At 39.9% G+C, this 10,755-nt stretch overlaps 1 long non-coding RNA gene across 1 annotated transcript; it reads left to right on the forward strand.

Moving 5' to 3' along the window:
* Positions 1-511: 511 nt before the first annotated feature.
* LOC107312022 (uncharacterized) lies at positions 512-9,979 on the forward strand. The gene is made up of 2 exons (XR_004306784.2): positions 512-601; positions 9,207-9,979. It is a non-coding gene; the product is annotated as an uncharacterized LOC107312022 (long non-coding RNA).
* Positions 9,980-10,755: the final 776 nt, after the last annotated feature.

A 10,755-nucleotide genomic window follows, 5' to 3' on the forward strand; every position in this document is an offset into this window, starting at 1 on the left:
AGATTCATCCCTGCCCATGATTTAGGTGTTGTCAGGAAGTGACTTATTAGAAGCAAGAGCTCTTGCAGCCAGGGGATTTTCTGTCAAATTCACATCCACAAGCAAAAATGTGCTGTCAAATCTATATTTTCATTTAAAAAACAGACAAACAAAGAAAACCCCACCCTTCTCAGTGCATTATGCATGGAACTAACATGGGCTCAAGAGAGTGCCAAAGTAGAGTTTCCTTGCTATACTTGCAATGTAGCCTTACAATTATTTCTCAAGATCTTAAGTTGCCTGCTTGATTTTGGCAGATAGTTCTCAACCTACCTCACCATCCGTATGGTGATAGGGATATCCTGAACTTTCTCGGCTTTGTTATAAGGATGTTGTAGGAGACAGTATCAAATGTCTTGCAGAAATCAAGGTAGACTACATCCACTGCTCTCCCCCCATTCACCCAGCCAGTGATGACATCATAGAAGGCTACCAGACTGGTCAAGTACAACCTCCCCCCCCAGTGAACCCATGCTGACTACTGCTGATAACTTTCTTCTCTTCCAATTGCCTGGGGATGACATCTAGAACAAGATGTTCCATTATGTTTCCAGGGATGGAGGTGAGACTGACTGGCCTGTAGTTTCTCGGATTATCCTTCTTGCCCTTTTTGAAGACTGGAATGACAATGACTATCCTCCAGCCTTCAGGCACCTCTCCCATTCTCCAAGACCTCTCAGAGATGAAGAGAGTGGTTCAGCAATAACCTCCGCCAGCTTCCTCAGCACACATGGAAGGGAAGAATTAGGAAGAAGCTATTTACTCAGAGGGTGATGAGACACTGGAATATGTTGCCCAGTGAAGCTGTAGGTACCCCATCCCTGGAAGTGCTCAAGGCCATGTTGGATGGGGCTTTGAGCAACCTGGTCTAGTGAGAGGTTCCTCTGACAACCATAGGAGGGTTGGAACTAGTTGATATTCATAGAATCATAGAATCATTTAATGACCTGGGTTGCAATGGACTTTAAAGACCCTTTAGTTCCAGCCCCTATACCTCAGGCAGGGCTCTACCCACCAGCTCCGATGCCCAGGGCCCCATCCAACCTGGTCTTGAGCACCTCCAGAAATGGGCATCCACAACATTTTTTGGAAGCCTGTGCTGGCACCTCAAAATCAACTGAGTAAAGAATTTCTTCCTAAAGTCTAAATAAAATTTCCCCTCTTTTGGTTTAGCTTCCCCTTGTCCTGACACTATTGGACTATCTAAAAAATCAGTCCTCCTCCTGCCTGTAAGCACCCTTTAAGTACTGGAAGGCCACAATGAAGTCTCCCCAGAGCCTTCTCTTTGAGCTAAACAAGCCTCTCCATTCCTGTTCCTCAATTCTTCTTCATAGGAGAGGTGCTCCAGCCCTCTGATAATCTTTGTGACCCTCCACTGGACCTGCTGCAACATCTCCACGTTTTTCTTGTGCTTCTGACCCAAACTATTTTGTAATTCTATGAATAGTAGGGGAAGTCCAGCATTTATAAACAGTCAGAGATTTAATCATTTCACAGACATCTACTTTTGATGTTAGACATCTCATCAAATCACTGGGAACCCCTTTTATGCTCAACAGACAGGAAAAGACACCTCAGTGGATATTTTTAGTTCCACCACAATCCTTTGAGATTTTGCTGTGAATCTCTCTGGGTACACCAGAGAGACATACTTAGGATATTATCATTGTAGGACTGGATGTCATCTGGAAAAGAGCCACAAGTACAATCCACAGTGTGGAAAAGAGCTTTTCTTCATTCTGTTTCTGTTACTGAAAAAACGATTAAGAAGCAGCATGACTGGAGAAAAGCAGCTGGAAGCTAATAGCCTCTTGAGCTGTCTGGTGGAAGGTACTGCAGCAACCAGTGGAATTGGAGGTCAGAGAAAGTTAGAAATAAACAAAACTGTAATAAGAGCTGACAGTCAGAGAGAATCTGAGTCTGACCTTAATGTGTAGATACGCAGAATTTAGCTAAATGTTTAAACACCACAGCATTAAGTCAGAACTGTAAAAAAAAATTCCAAGAAATCTTAAACGCATTTTTAAACTTAGGAGTTGAAAGCATGTTATATGTTATCCAGTTTTAATTTCCTTAGTAAAATTAAGAGATATTGGAGAATTTTCTGAGAATGTGCACTGTTTGCAGGACTGATGGTATGACACAAGGAGCTTTGAACTACTATGTGTACGTTATACTCAGTATGCTTTAAATATAAATAATTTGCTAACAGCATATTATTAAAGAAGTTAAGACAGCTGAAATAAGCATCTGAAAACAATCTTAAAACATCTTGAGTGAAACTGAGGCTTTCCTTTTTTCCTTGTTCTGTTAGTGTTTGAACTTTCTCAACAAAACAAGTTCCTTAGGGGCGATATCTGAGAGCTATATTTGAAAGAAGAAAAAACACTAGGGTATAATAATACAATTAATTGGAAACTGATATTATCTGAAATTCTAATTTACATTCACTTGAAATATCTATCTATCATCTATCTATCTATCTATCTATCTATCTATCTATCTATCTATCTATCTATCTATCTATCCATCTATCATCTATCTATCTATCTATTTATCATATAAGCCATGTATTCAAGGTCTGTATAATTTGAGCCTTACTATGCTGATGTTTGGTGCAGCCTACTGATAAGAAATTTATCAAGCAAGGTGAATTTCACTATGCTTCTTAATGAAAGGCTGCTGACAGCATTAATTATTAATGTATATTTCACAACAGTTAGCACGGAAGCGAAGTCAAGTAGCCCTCATCCCTCATGGAGAACACAACACTACACATTACCTTCATTTAGGCTAAGCATCCCTCTAAGTGTATTATCAGTTACCTTCTTCTTTCTCTTTTTCTTGTCCATTTTAAATGCTTTTAGAACCTTCTTCTGCAAACTTCTAAGGGAAGAACTTGTGCTTTTGTGTTTCTTACTGTCTACGCCCCCAAACCTGCTGTTTTGGAGGAAACTACTTGTCTATTCATTTTCAGCAACCATTCCAGTTTTATCAAAGAGCATTCCCTTATGAAATCCAATCATACTATTCACGGTCTTTATTTTGAATGAAATTACACACAAACAGCCCACATTACAGAGCAAGATAATTGCTTTTTGCTAGTCTATTTTATGCTCTGATACAGTCTTCAGTGTAACACTCTGGCTTGAGGTAATCAAATCCTTGAAGACTGCCACTGATCCACACACAGCATAATGACAATGTTTTCAATGAGATATTTTGCAAAACTTCACCTTTTCAGTAGGTATGCTACCTAAATGTGAGTCTGAGTGTTCTGAAATGAGCTCTGATACTCTCTCCTCCTATGCATTACTTCTATCTTTGAATGTACAAAATATGGTGTCCTACAGTAGCTGCACTTTCATATAGTTTTCAGAGAAGTATTCTGTAATACACACTTGAATTGCTTGTGGGTCAGGTGAGGGTCAAAGTATTCTCTTCTGAGTTTATTTTCAGATATTTTTGAGAAGAATATTGTCTTAGCTTACCTAATGGCAAAGCCATCAGTGTGCTTGTCAAAGCAAATCAGGTAGTCACTACAATCTAAAATATATGTGAAACAGAGGCTTTAGATAAAAGGTCAAATAGTGGTTTGAGTGGAGTTTGAAAAATCTACATTGAAAAGTAGATGGGGTGACTTAAAAATTATGTCCATCTGCTCCGAAAACCTGATTTTCTGATGTCAAGTCTTCTGCCCTCTGGGAGCAGAGTTCACATAGAGTCTTGCAGCATGGCTAATACTCTGTTTGAGTACTGTTATCACTCATAAGTTATTTGGCTAAAGGTCCATTTTTCACATGAGGAGCTTAGCTTGAAATGTGTGGCCACCTTTTCACTTAGTTAGATTTTATGTCTTATGAGGTAGCTGCTCAAAGGCAGTGGTTGATGTCCAAGGAGAAGTTTCTTTATGGTAGAAGAACTGCTGGTTATAAACTCTCCCTCATCTGTGTAGGAGGTGCATGAGAAATCATTTCAGCACTGCTTGTAATCTGAGGCTTTGCAAGAGCTTGATTGGCAACTTGGGATATGACAACTACAATTAAATTTTCAAGGCTGGTTTTGAAATATTGTTTTCTCAAGAAACACTAGTGTAAAATCATGGTTTCATTCAACTCTTGCAAATTGTCTTTAAATCCACTCGACTTTAAAGTATTATTCTGTGTTTATAAAATTAAAAAAAACCTCATGCTTCCTATCATTATCACTTATCAAAGAACACAAAACTGTAAGATACATGGATAGATGCAGTTATAGGAACACATATTTAATGGTGTGTGTTTACACTCATTCTCAGCAGTTGCCAATTTCACAGAGTGATAGAATGCTTTGCGTTGGAAGGGACCTTAAAGATCATCTAGATCCTAACCCCCCACCACTGACTTCATCAGTCAGTTTCTTCAGGACTGTGGAATGCATGTCATTGGGCCCCATAAGCTTATGCAAGCTCAGGTTCATCAGGTGTTCTCAAACTGAATTTTCAATCATGGGTGGAGAGTCTACACCCCTTCAGACACTGTCCTGTGTCTCAGGAGCATGAGACTCTTAAACAATATGGAGAAATGATTCTCTGTGAAGATCAAGACAAAGAAACTGTACAGTACTTCACTTCTCCATTTTTGCTGCTACCAGTTCTCACACCTCATTTATCAGAGAAGGCATTTTCTCTTTAATCTTCCTTTTCTGACTAATCTGCCCATAGAATCCTTTGTCATTTTTTATTTCCCTTGCAATGTTCAGCTCCCAGCTGTGCCTTGGCTTTCCTGATACCATTTCTACATGTGTGGGTAGGGCTCTGTTATTCTTCTAAAGCCACATGCCCCCACTTACATTGTCTGTACGTTTATTTCTTATACCTCAGCCTGACCTGCAGGTTCTTGCTAAGCCATGCTGGTTTTTTGCCTTCCCTGCTTGATTTCTTACATATGAGAATTGAGAGCTCTTATGTTCAATGAAAAGTGTTGGGCCAGCCCCAACCAGTTTATTTATCCCTAAGGATAATTACCAGGGGATCTCACCCACTAATTCTTTAAGAATCTGGAATTTAGCTCTTCTAAAATTTAGGATGCTGACTTCACTCTGCTTTAGACCCACATCCCTCAAGATCACAGACTCCACCGAGGCATGATCACTGCAGCCTGGACTGCTTCCAAGTAGTTCATCTGTGTTGGTGAGCATGAGGTCCAGTAGCGCTTCTCTTCTGATCAGGCTATCTCTTACCTCAAATAAGAATTTATCTTCAATACACTCCATGAGTCTCCTGGACAACTTTCAGCTTGCTGTTCTGCTTTTCCAGAAAATATCTAGGCTACTGATAGGCCATTCCGTGATTCTATGGTGCTATGATTCTGAGATTCTATGATTCTATGATATAATCTGGTCATTTATTCAATAATTACGCAATGTTCCTTGTCTACCCAGGAAGTTTTGCTTCTGTCTGATTTTAATGAAACTTCTGTTTTAGCCGCTTTTGCTTCAAAGTTTTTCTGTCTATCATGGTTAGTTTATAGGTTTAAAAATTTGCTGCATAAATGTAGGTCAAAAAAGGTCTCCTCCTTTCTCTTTTCTTTAAGATTAGAAATAGGAAAAACTCTGTTTTATAAGTGACGTTGTTTTCTAAGCCACCCTGTTATTTAAGTGGTAAGATTTGACTCTCTGGAGATTTTCCCATTTTAAACAAAGAAATTAATCCACCACAGATCTAGCACAGAGATTTACTTCTCCATTAAATCAGATCTCCTCTTTCAGCTCTTCTCTGTTTCTTCTTTTAACTAGGCAATTTATTTCAGACATTGTATTGTCAAGCTTTTCAAATACGACAAGGATTATTTTCCAAGGTCTTGTATCATTTGAGCTCTCCTAGAGTCACGCTGTCTTCAGCTTCTCCCCTGATGTGTCTGCTGTTTTAAGCTGAGTTTGGAGCAGGATAAGTTTCATACTTCCTCCTCACGCTGTCTGCATGCCAATATCATCTTCTATCTTTCACTGCTCATTTGCTGAGGCAGCGGAGAGAGCTGTGGTTTTCTTCCTCCTGTGGTGGTCTCAGTTATAGTTCTCTCAGGCAAATATTTCCTCTCAGAAGCAGGAGATGTTTCACTCATTAAAACCTCATTTGCTTCTTGCTGTTCACCTTACCAATTTACTTCAAATGGCTGTAAGTAAAAATGCTGTGATACGTTTATGCTCTATTCTTCCACAGTATTTTATGCTAGTGAATGCACTTATGCAATGAAACTTACTTCACAAAAGTGTATTTCTGTAGTAAGAGATTAAAAACCTCATTTATAGCACACAGTGAAATGGTCCACGTCCTTGTTTCAGCTTCTCTGTCCCACAATTGCCACACCAAAGCTTTCTTATAAGGGGAAGAGTTCAGGAAGAGTAGGAATTCACCCTCAAAAAGCAGGCATAAAAATAGGACTGATGCTACATCCACTTTGACAGCTCCTCCACCTTTCACCACCTGGCAGCCAACATCTGCCTCCTTTGCTCCTCAGGGAAAAGAAGATCTTACTGACCCAGACAGAAAAACGGGTATGTTAGTCCTTGTTTGTCTTCAATATTCACAAAACTCACTGTTGACAGAAAGGAAAAAGAGGGTAAAATGTGTGAGATTATTTTCTCCTCTTATTATTGTGATATTTCCTTCTTATTTAAAATAATGTCATGCAGGCAAATCGTGGTTGTTTGTTTGTAATGAGCTATTTCAGGTGAGTGCTGCATTATGGATCTGAAAAGATTTTGTCTCAAGGGTTATATCACTGGGTTTCTCATAGTGGTCTACAGCTCAATCAGATTGCTCAGAGCTGAACCCAGCCTGACTTTGATTGCCTCCAGGCACAGGGCATCCACCACCTCTCTGGGCAACCTGTTCCAGTGCCTCACACCCTAACTGTAAAAAATATTCCCTATATCCAATCTAAATCTCCCTCTCTTTTAGTTTGAAACCATTTTGCCTTGTCCTGTCACCACAGACTCTGCTAAAGACTCTATTCTTTTCTTTCTTATCACCCCCCTGTAGCTATTGAAAGGTTGCTCTTAGGTGTCCCTGGAGCCTCCTCTACTCCTGACAGAACTGCCCCAGCTCTCTCAACCTGTCCTTGTAGAAGAAGTGATCATTTCTGTGGCCATACTCTGGGTGCACTCCAACAGGTCCGTGTCTCTCCTGTACTGAAGACTCCACATTTGGATGCAGTACTCTGGTGAGGTCTCAACACCACAGAGCAGAGGGGCAGAATCACCTCCCTCTGCCTTCTGGCCATGCTTCTTTTGATGCATCCCAGGATACAGTTGGCTTTTTTAGCTGCAAAGGCATACAGCTAGCTCACGTCCATCTTGTCATCCATCAGTACCTCCAAGTCCTTTTTTACTTCTCAATCCTGTTTTTCCCTCAGTTTATACAGATAGTGGGGGTAGCCATGATTCAGGTGCAAGATCTTGCACTCAGCTTTGTTGCATCTCATGAGATTCTCAGACCCACTGCTCAAGCCTGTCTAGCTCTCTCTGAATGGCATCCCATCCCTCAGCTGTGTCAACCTCAACACAAAGCTTGGTGTCATCTGCAAACTTACTGATGGTGCACACTATCCCACTGTTGATATTATTAATGAAGATGTTAAGAAGTAATGGTCCCCTGAGGACACCACTTGTCACAGATCTCCATCTGGACACTGAGCCATTAACCACCACTCTCTGTCTATGATCTTGCAGCTAGTTCCTTGCTCATGTATCCAGGCAATGCTTTAACTCTAAGGAGGGCAGCTAAAGTAGATGCTTAAAACTACATATCAGAATTGAATGGGACTAGTTGAGATAGGTCAAGACTAAGCTGAGATTGCTGGCAGAACTAGATCTTTAATTGTAAGTGTATTTTGAGATGTCCTTCAATAGTTTATGCTTAGTTAGAGTAAAGATTTAGTACCACAGTTGTTCTAAAGTAGCTGTGAGATTGATTTTATTCTGTGGATAGAAAGCACAGAATGAGGTCAGTCATCCAGTATGAGCTGAGTAGGTAATAAAAATGAAAGTTTCATTTCGTCAATTAATTCTGTAACGCTGTAATTCTTTGTAGCCTAGCGGAGACTTACTTCTTACATCACCAGGTCCAGTAAGAGTGGTAAATTTTGTCCTCTGTTTGTTAGGGCAAATTGGATATATCTGTTTTTCTTTTGGTTTTGCAAACCCAAATGAAGGTAAATAGGAAGAGGAAATGGGAAAGATGACCCTGTCTTTAACTTTATGATCCTTCTGATCAAAAATATCTAGGCAAACCAGAGCCAGAGAAGGAGTAGGATGAGGTCATCATCATCTGTTAATATTGAAGTCCTAGGTGTGAAACTGGAACACCTGCTACTACTTTTTTGCTTCTGTGTCCTTTTCCTTCGCTTTAGGATTTCATTTTCCCCAAATTTACATTTTTTTTCCTCCTTCTGAGGAGGAAAAGACTGGTTTAGTTAGACAAAGTAGCATCTTTTCAGCACAGCCTAGAATCAGAGAGGATGACAAAAAATCTGGCTTAACCTGACTTGGGTAAAAATATATCAGAGTCTGAGGTTGCTGATAAGGTGTGACAGTTTCTGCAACAACAAGCAGGTCTGCATCGTGGCAGAGCTGCAGATTTTGCTGTGCTGTTATTTCTTTCCTCCTTTCTCCTTTCCTTCTTTCACACTTTTAGTCTGTTTTATCCTAAGGAAAGTAGAGTGGATTTTAAAACAGGCAGCAATTTCCACAGCACATTCATGTTAACAAGATTTTCCTGGATGCAGGTTGACTCAAGGAAGCTTTTCTATCCTTACATGGAAAGACAAAGATACAGTTAAAAGAAAGCACAACTACCTCACACCTTACATTTTAAGTGTTTTAACTCTGCTAGTTTCACTTTTCTAAAATAAAAGATGGCTTTAAGATTTATGGTGGTTTTTCTCACTGTTAGACAAAGAACACTGCAATCTCTGGCCTCACAGCTCTAGCTGTTTGCTGCTGCACAATGACAGAGTAATTTACATATCTATCATTTCACAGTCATGTAGTTCATTGAAGCCTGTGTCACATTTTCTTTCTCTCTTTGGAAGAATAAGGGCCTTCTTGCCCCCTCACTCTTCCTCTGCTTTTGACACACCATTGTACCAGTGTAATGTAACTGTTTTGATCTCTGTGTCTGTGGCTAGGAAACACTCGGGAGCCAGAAGGAAGTCTCTGAGCTCTGGAGTATTGATGTGCACACTCCTTCCTGTCAGTGACCCTGAACTATATGACTGCTGAGATGTGCCTCGCTCCTGCTGGAAGCATCTGACATGGAAATGGCAGCAGCTGCTGCTTCCATTTCACCAGAGATGAGATCTGAGAACACTAATTTGTGGAGGCTTTTTCCTCATCTTTAGTTGAAGAGTCTTGCGATTCTGTCACACTAACTGACTGTGGGCATAATAATGGACAAATGATGCTGCAAAGCTGTCAGATCTAGAACAGGCCTTGGAACATCACTTCTCTTCAACCCTCACACTGGCAATCTGCACTACTGGTTAGTATCTGTATGGTGTATTTGGATCTTGTTCATAAACTATACACCATGTACAGGCATTATGCATTATAGGAAGTAATTCAGAGCACAGTAGGGAAAACAAAGGCAACTACGAGATTAAAATTGATGAGGAAAGTATTGGCCATTTGTTCTACACCCCACTGAAACCCCAGAAGTGTCACCAGTATCTCCACTTTTGCAAGCTCAGCAGTACTCCTGTTTGGAATCATCCCTTTGGCATCTGGTCAGCTTCCACACAGCAGGGCTGGTCATCATGTAGATCTCTCTGGAAATTCCACTCTCCCTCATTTAGGGCACTGTAAATTTGTAAAAAAGGTTTTCCATTGAGGAAGAAAAGAGACAACATAGAGTTGCTGTTGTGAACAGAGAATGAAGAAGAATAAAACTGTGAGTCCATTACATGGCTGTTAGATTAGAGTGCCTCTGCATCTGTGGCTCTTTCAGATTACATTACTCTTACAGGCTCACTGAAATATTTTTTAATGAATTCCTAGTATACAAATTCCAACAGTCTCTTTACCACTGAGAAAGACTGAAAAAAGTAAAAAAGAAATTTGTCATCCTTTTGTTTTTCAGAGGTAAAAGTTTCTCTCTTTTATTATGGATATAACAACGTGGCATTATACTGAGGCACACAGGATGATAAAATCTGGCTTGAAAGAGAAACAGACATTGAATATTTTTGTATAAATCCAGAAGAAACTGAGGCATTTGTATCCCTTCCCTGATACAAAGACCTCTGCTGAGGAGTGGCCTCTTTCCCTTTATTATAAAATACTCAAATCTTTTTACTGTATCTTTTGCTTGGGAAAAACAACTAAGCAGTAGGCTTGCTTTGGTGTACATTCCAGTGAAAGATGCTGGCCAACAATAGCAATTTCTCTGCAATTATTTGGGTAAAACTCTTAGATAAAATACAGTCAGACAATGAAGAGTGTCAGAACCATGGCAGTCCAGTTTGTGTCAGCAAGATATGTTTTGGACTGAGCAAAAGTCAGGTTGTCAGACACTCATCAGATGAAAAACTGATGAGAGGAGATGAATGCAACTTTATTTATTACTAGATAACTGAACAGGATATCAAGACTTCTCAGTTTCAACATGTGATGGTTTTATGATTTTTGGTTACTGGTATTCCACATCATAACATAATGTAGTGGGTGTTAAAGTGTTAA

The sequence above is a fragment of the Coturnix japonica genome, chromosome 3, assembly GCF_054131305.1.
Source record: "Coturnix japonica strain WE chromosome 3, WE-NBRP24, whole genome shotgun sequence".
Classification (NCBI taxonomy): domain Eukaryota; kingdom Metazoa; phylum Chordata; class Aves; order Galliformes; family Phasianidae; genus Coturnix; species Coturnix japonica.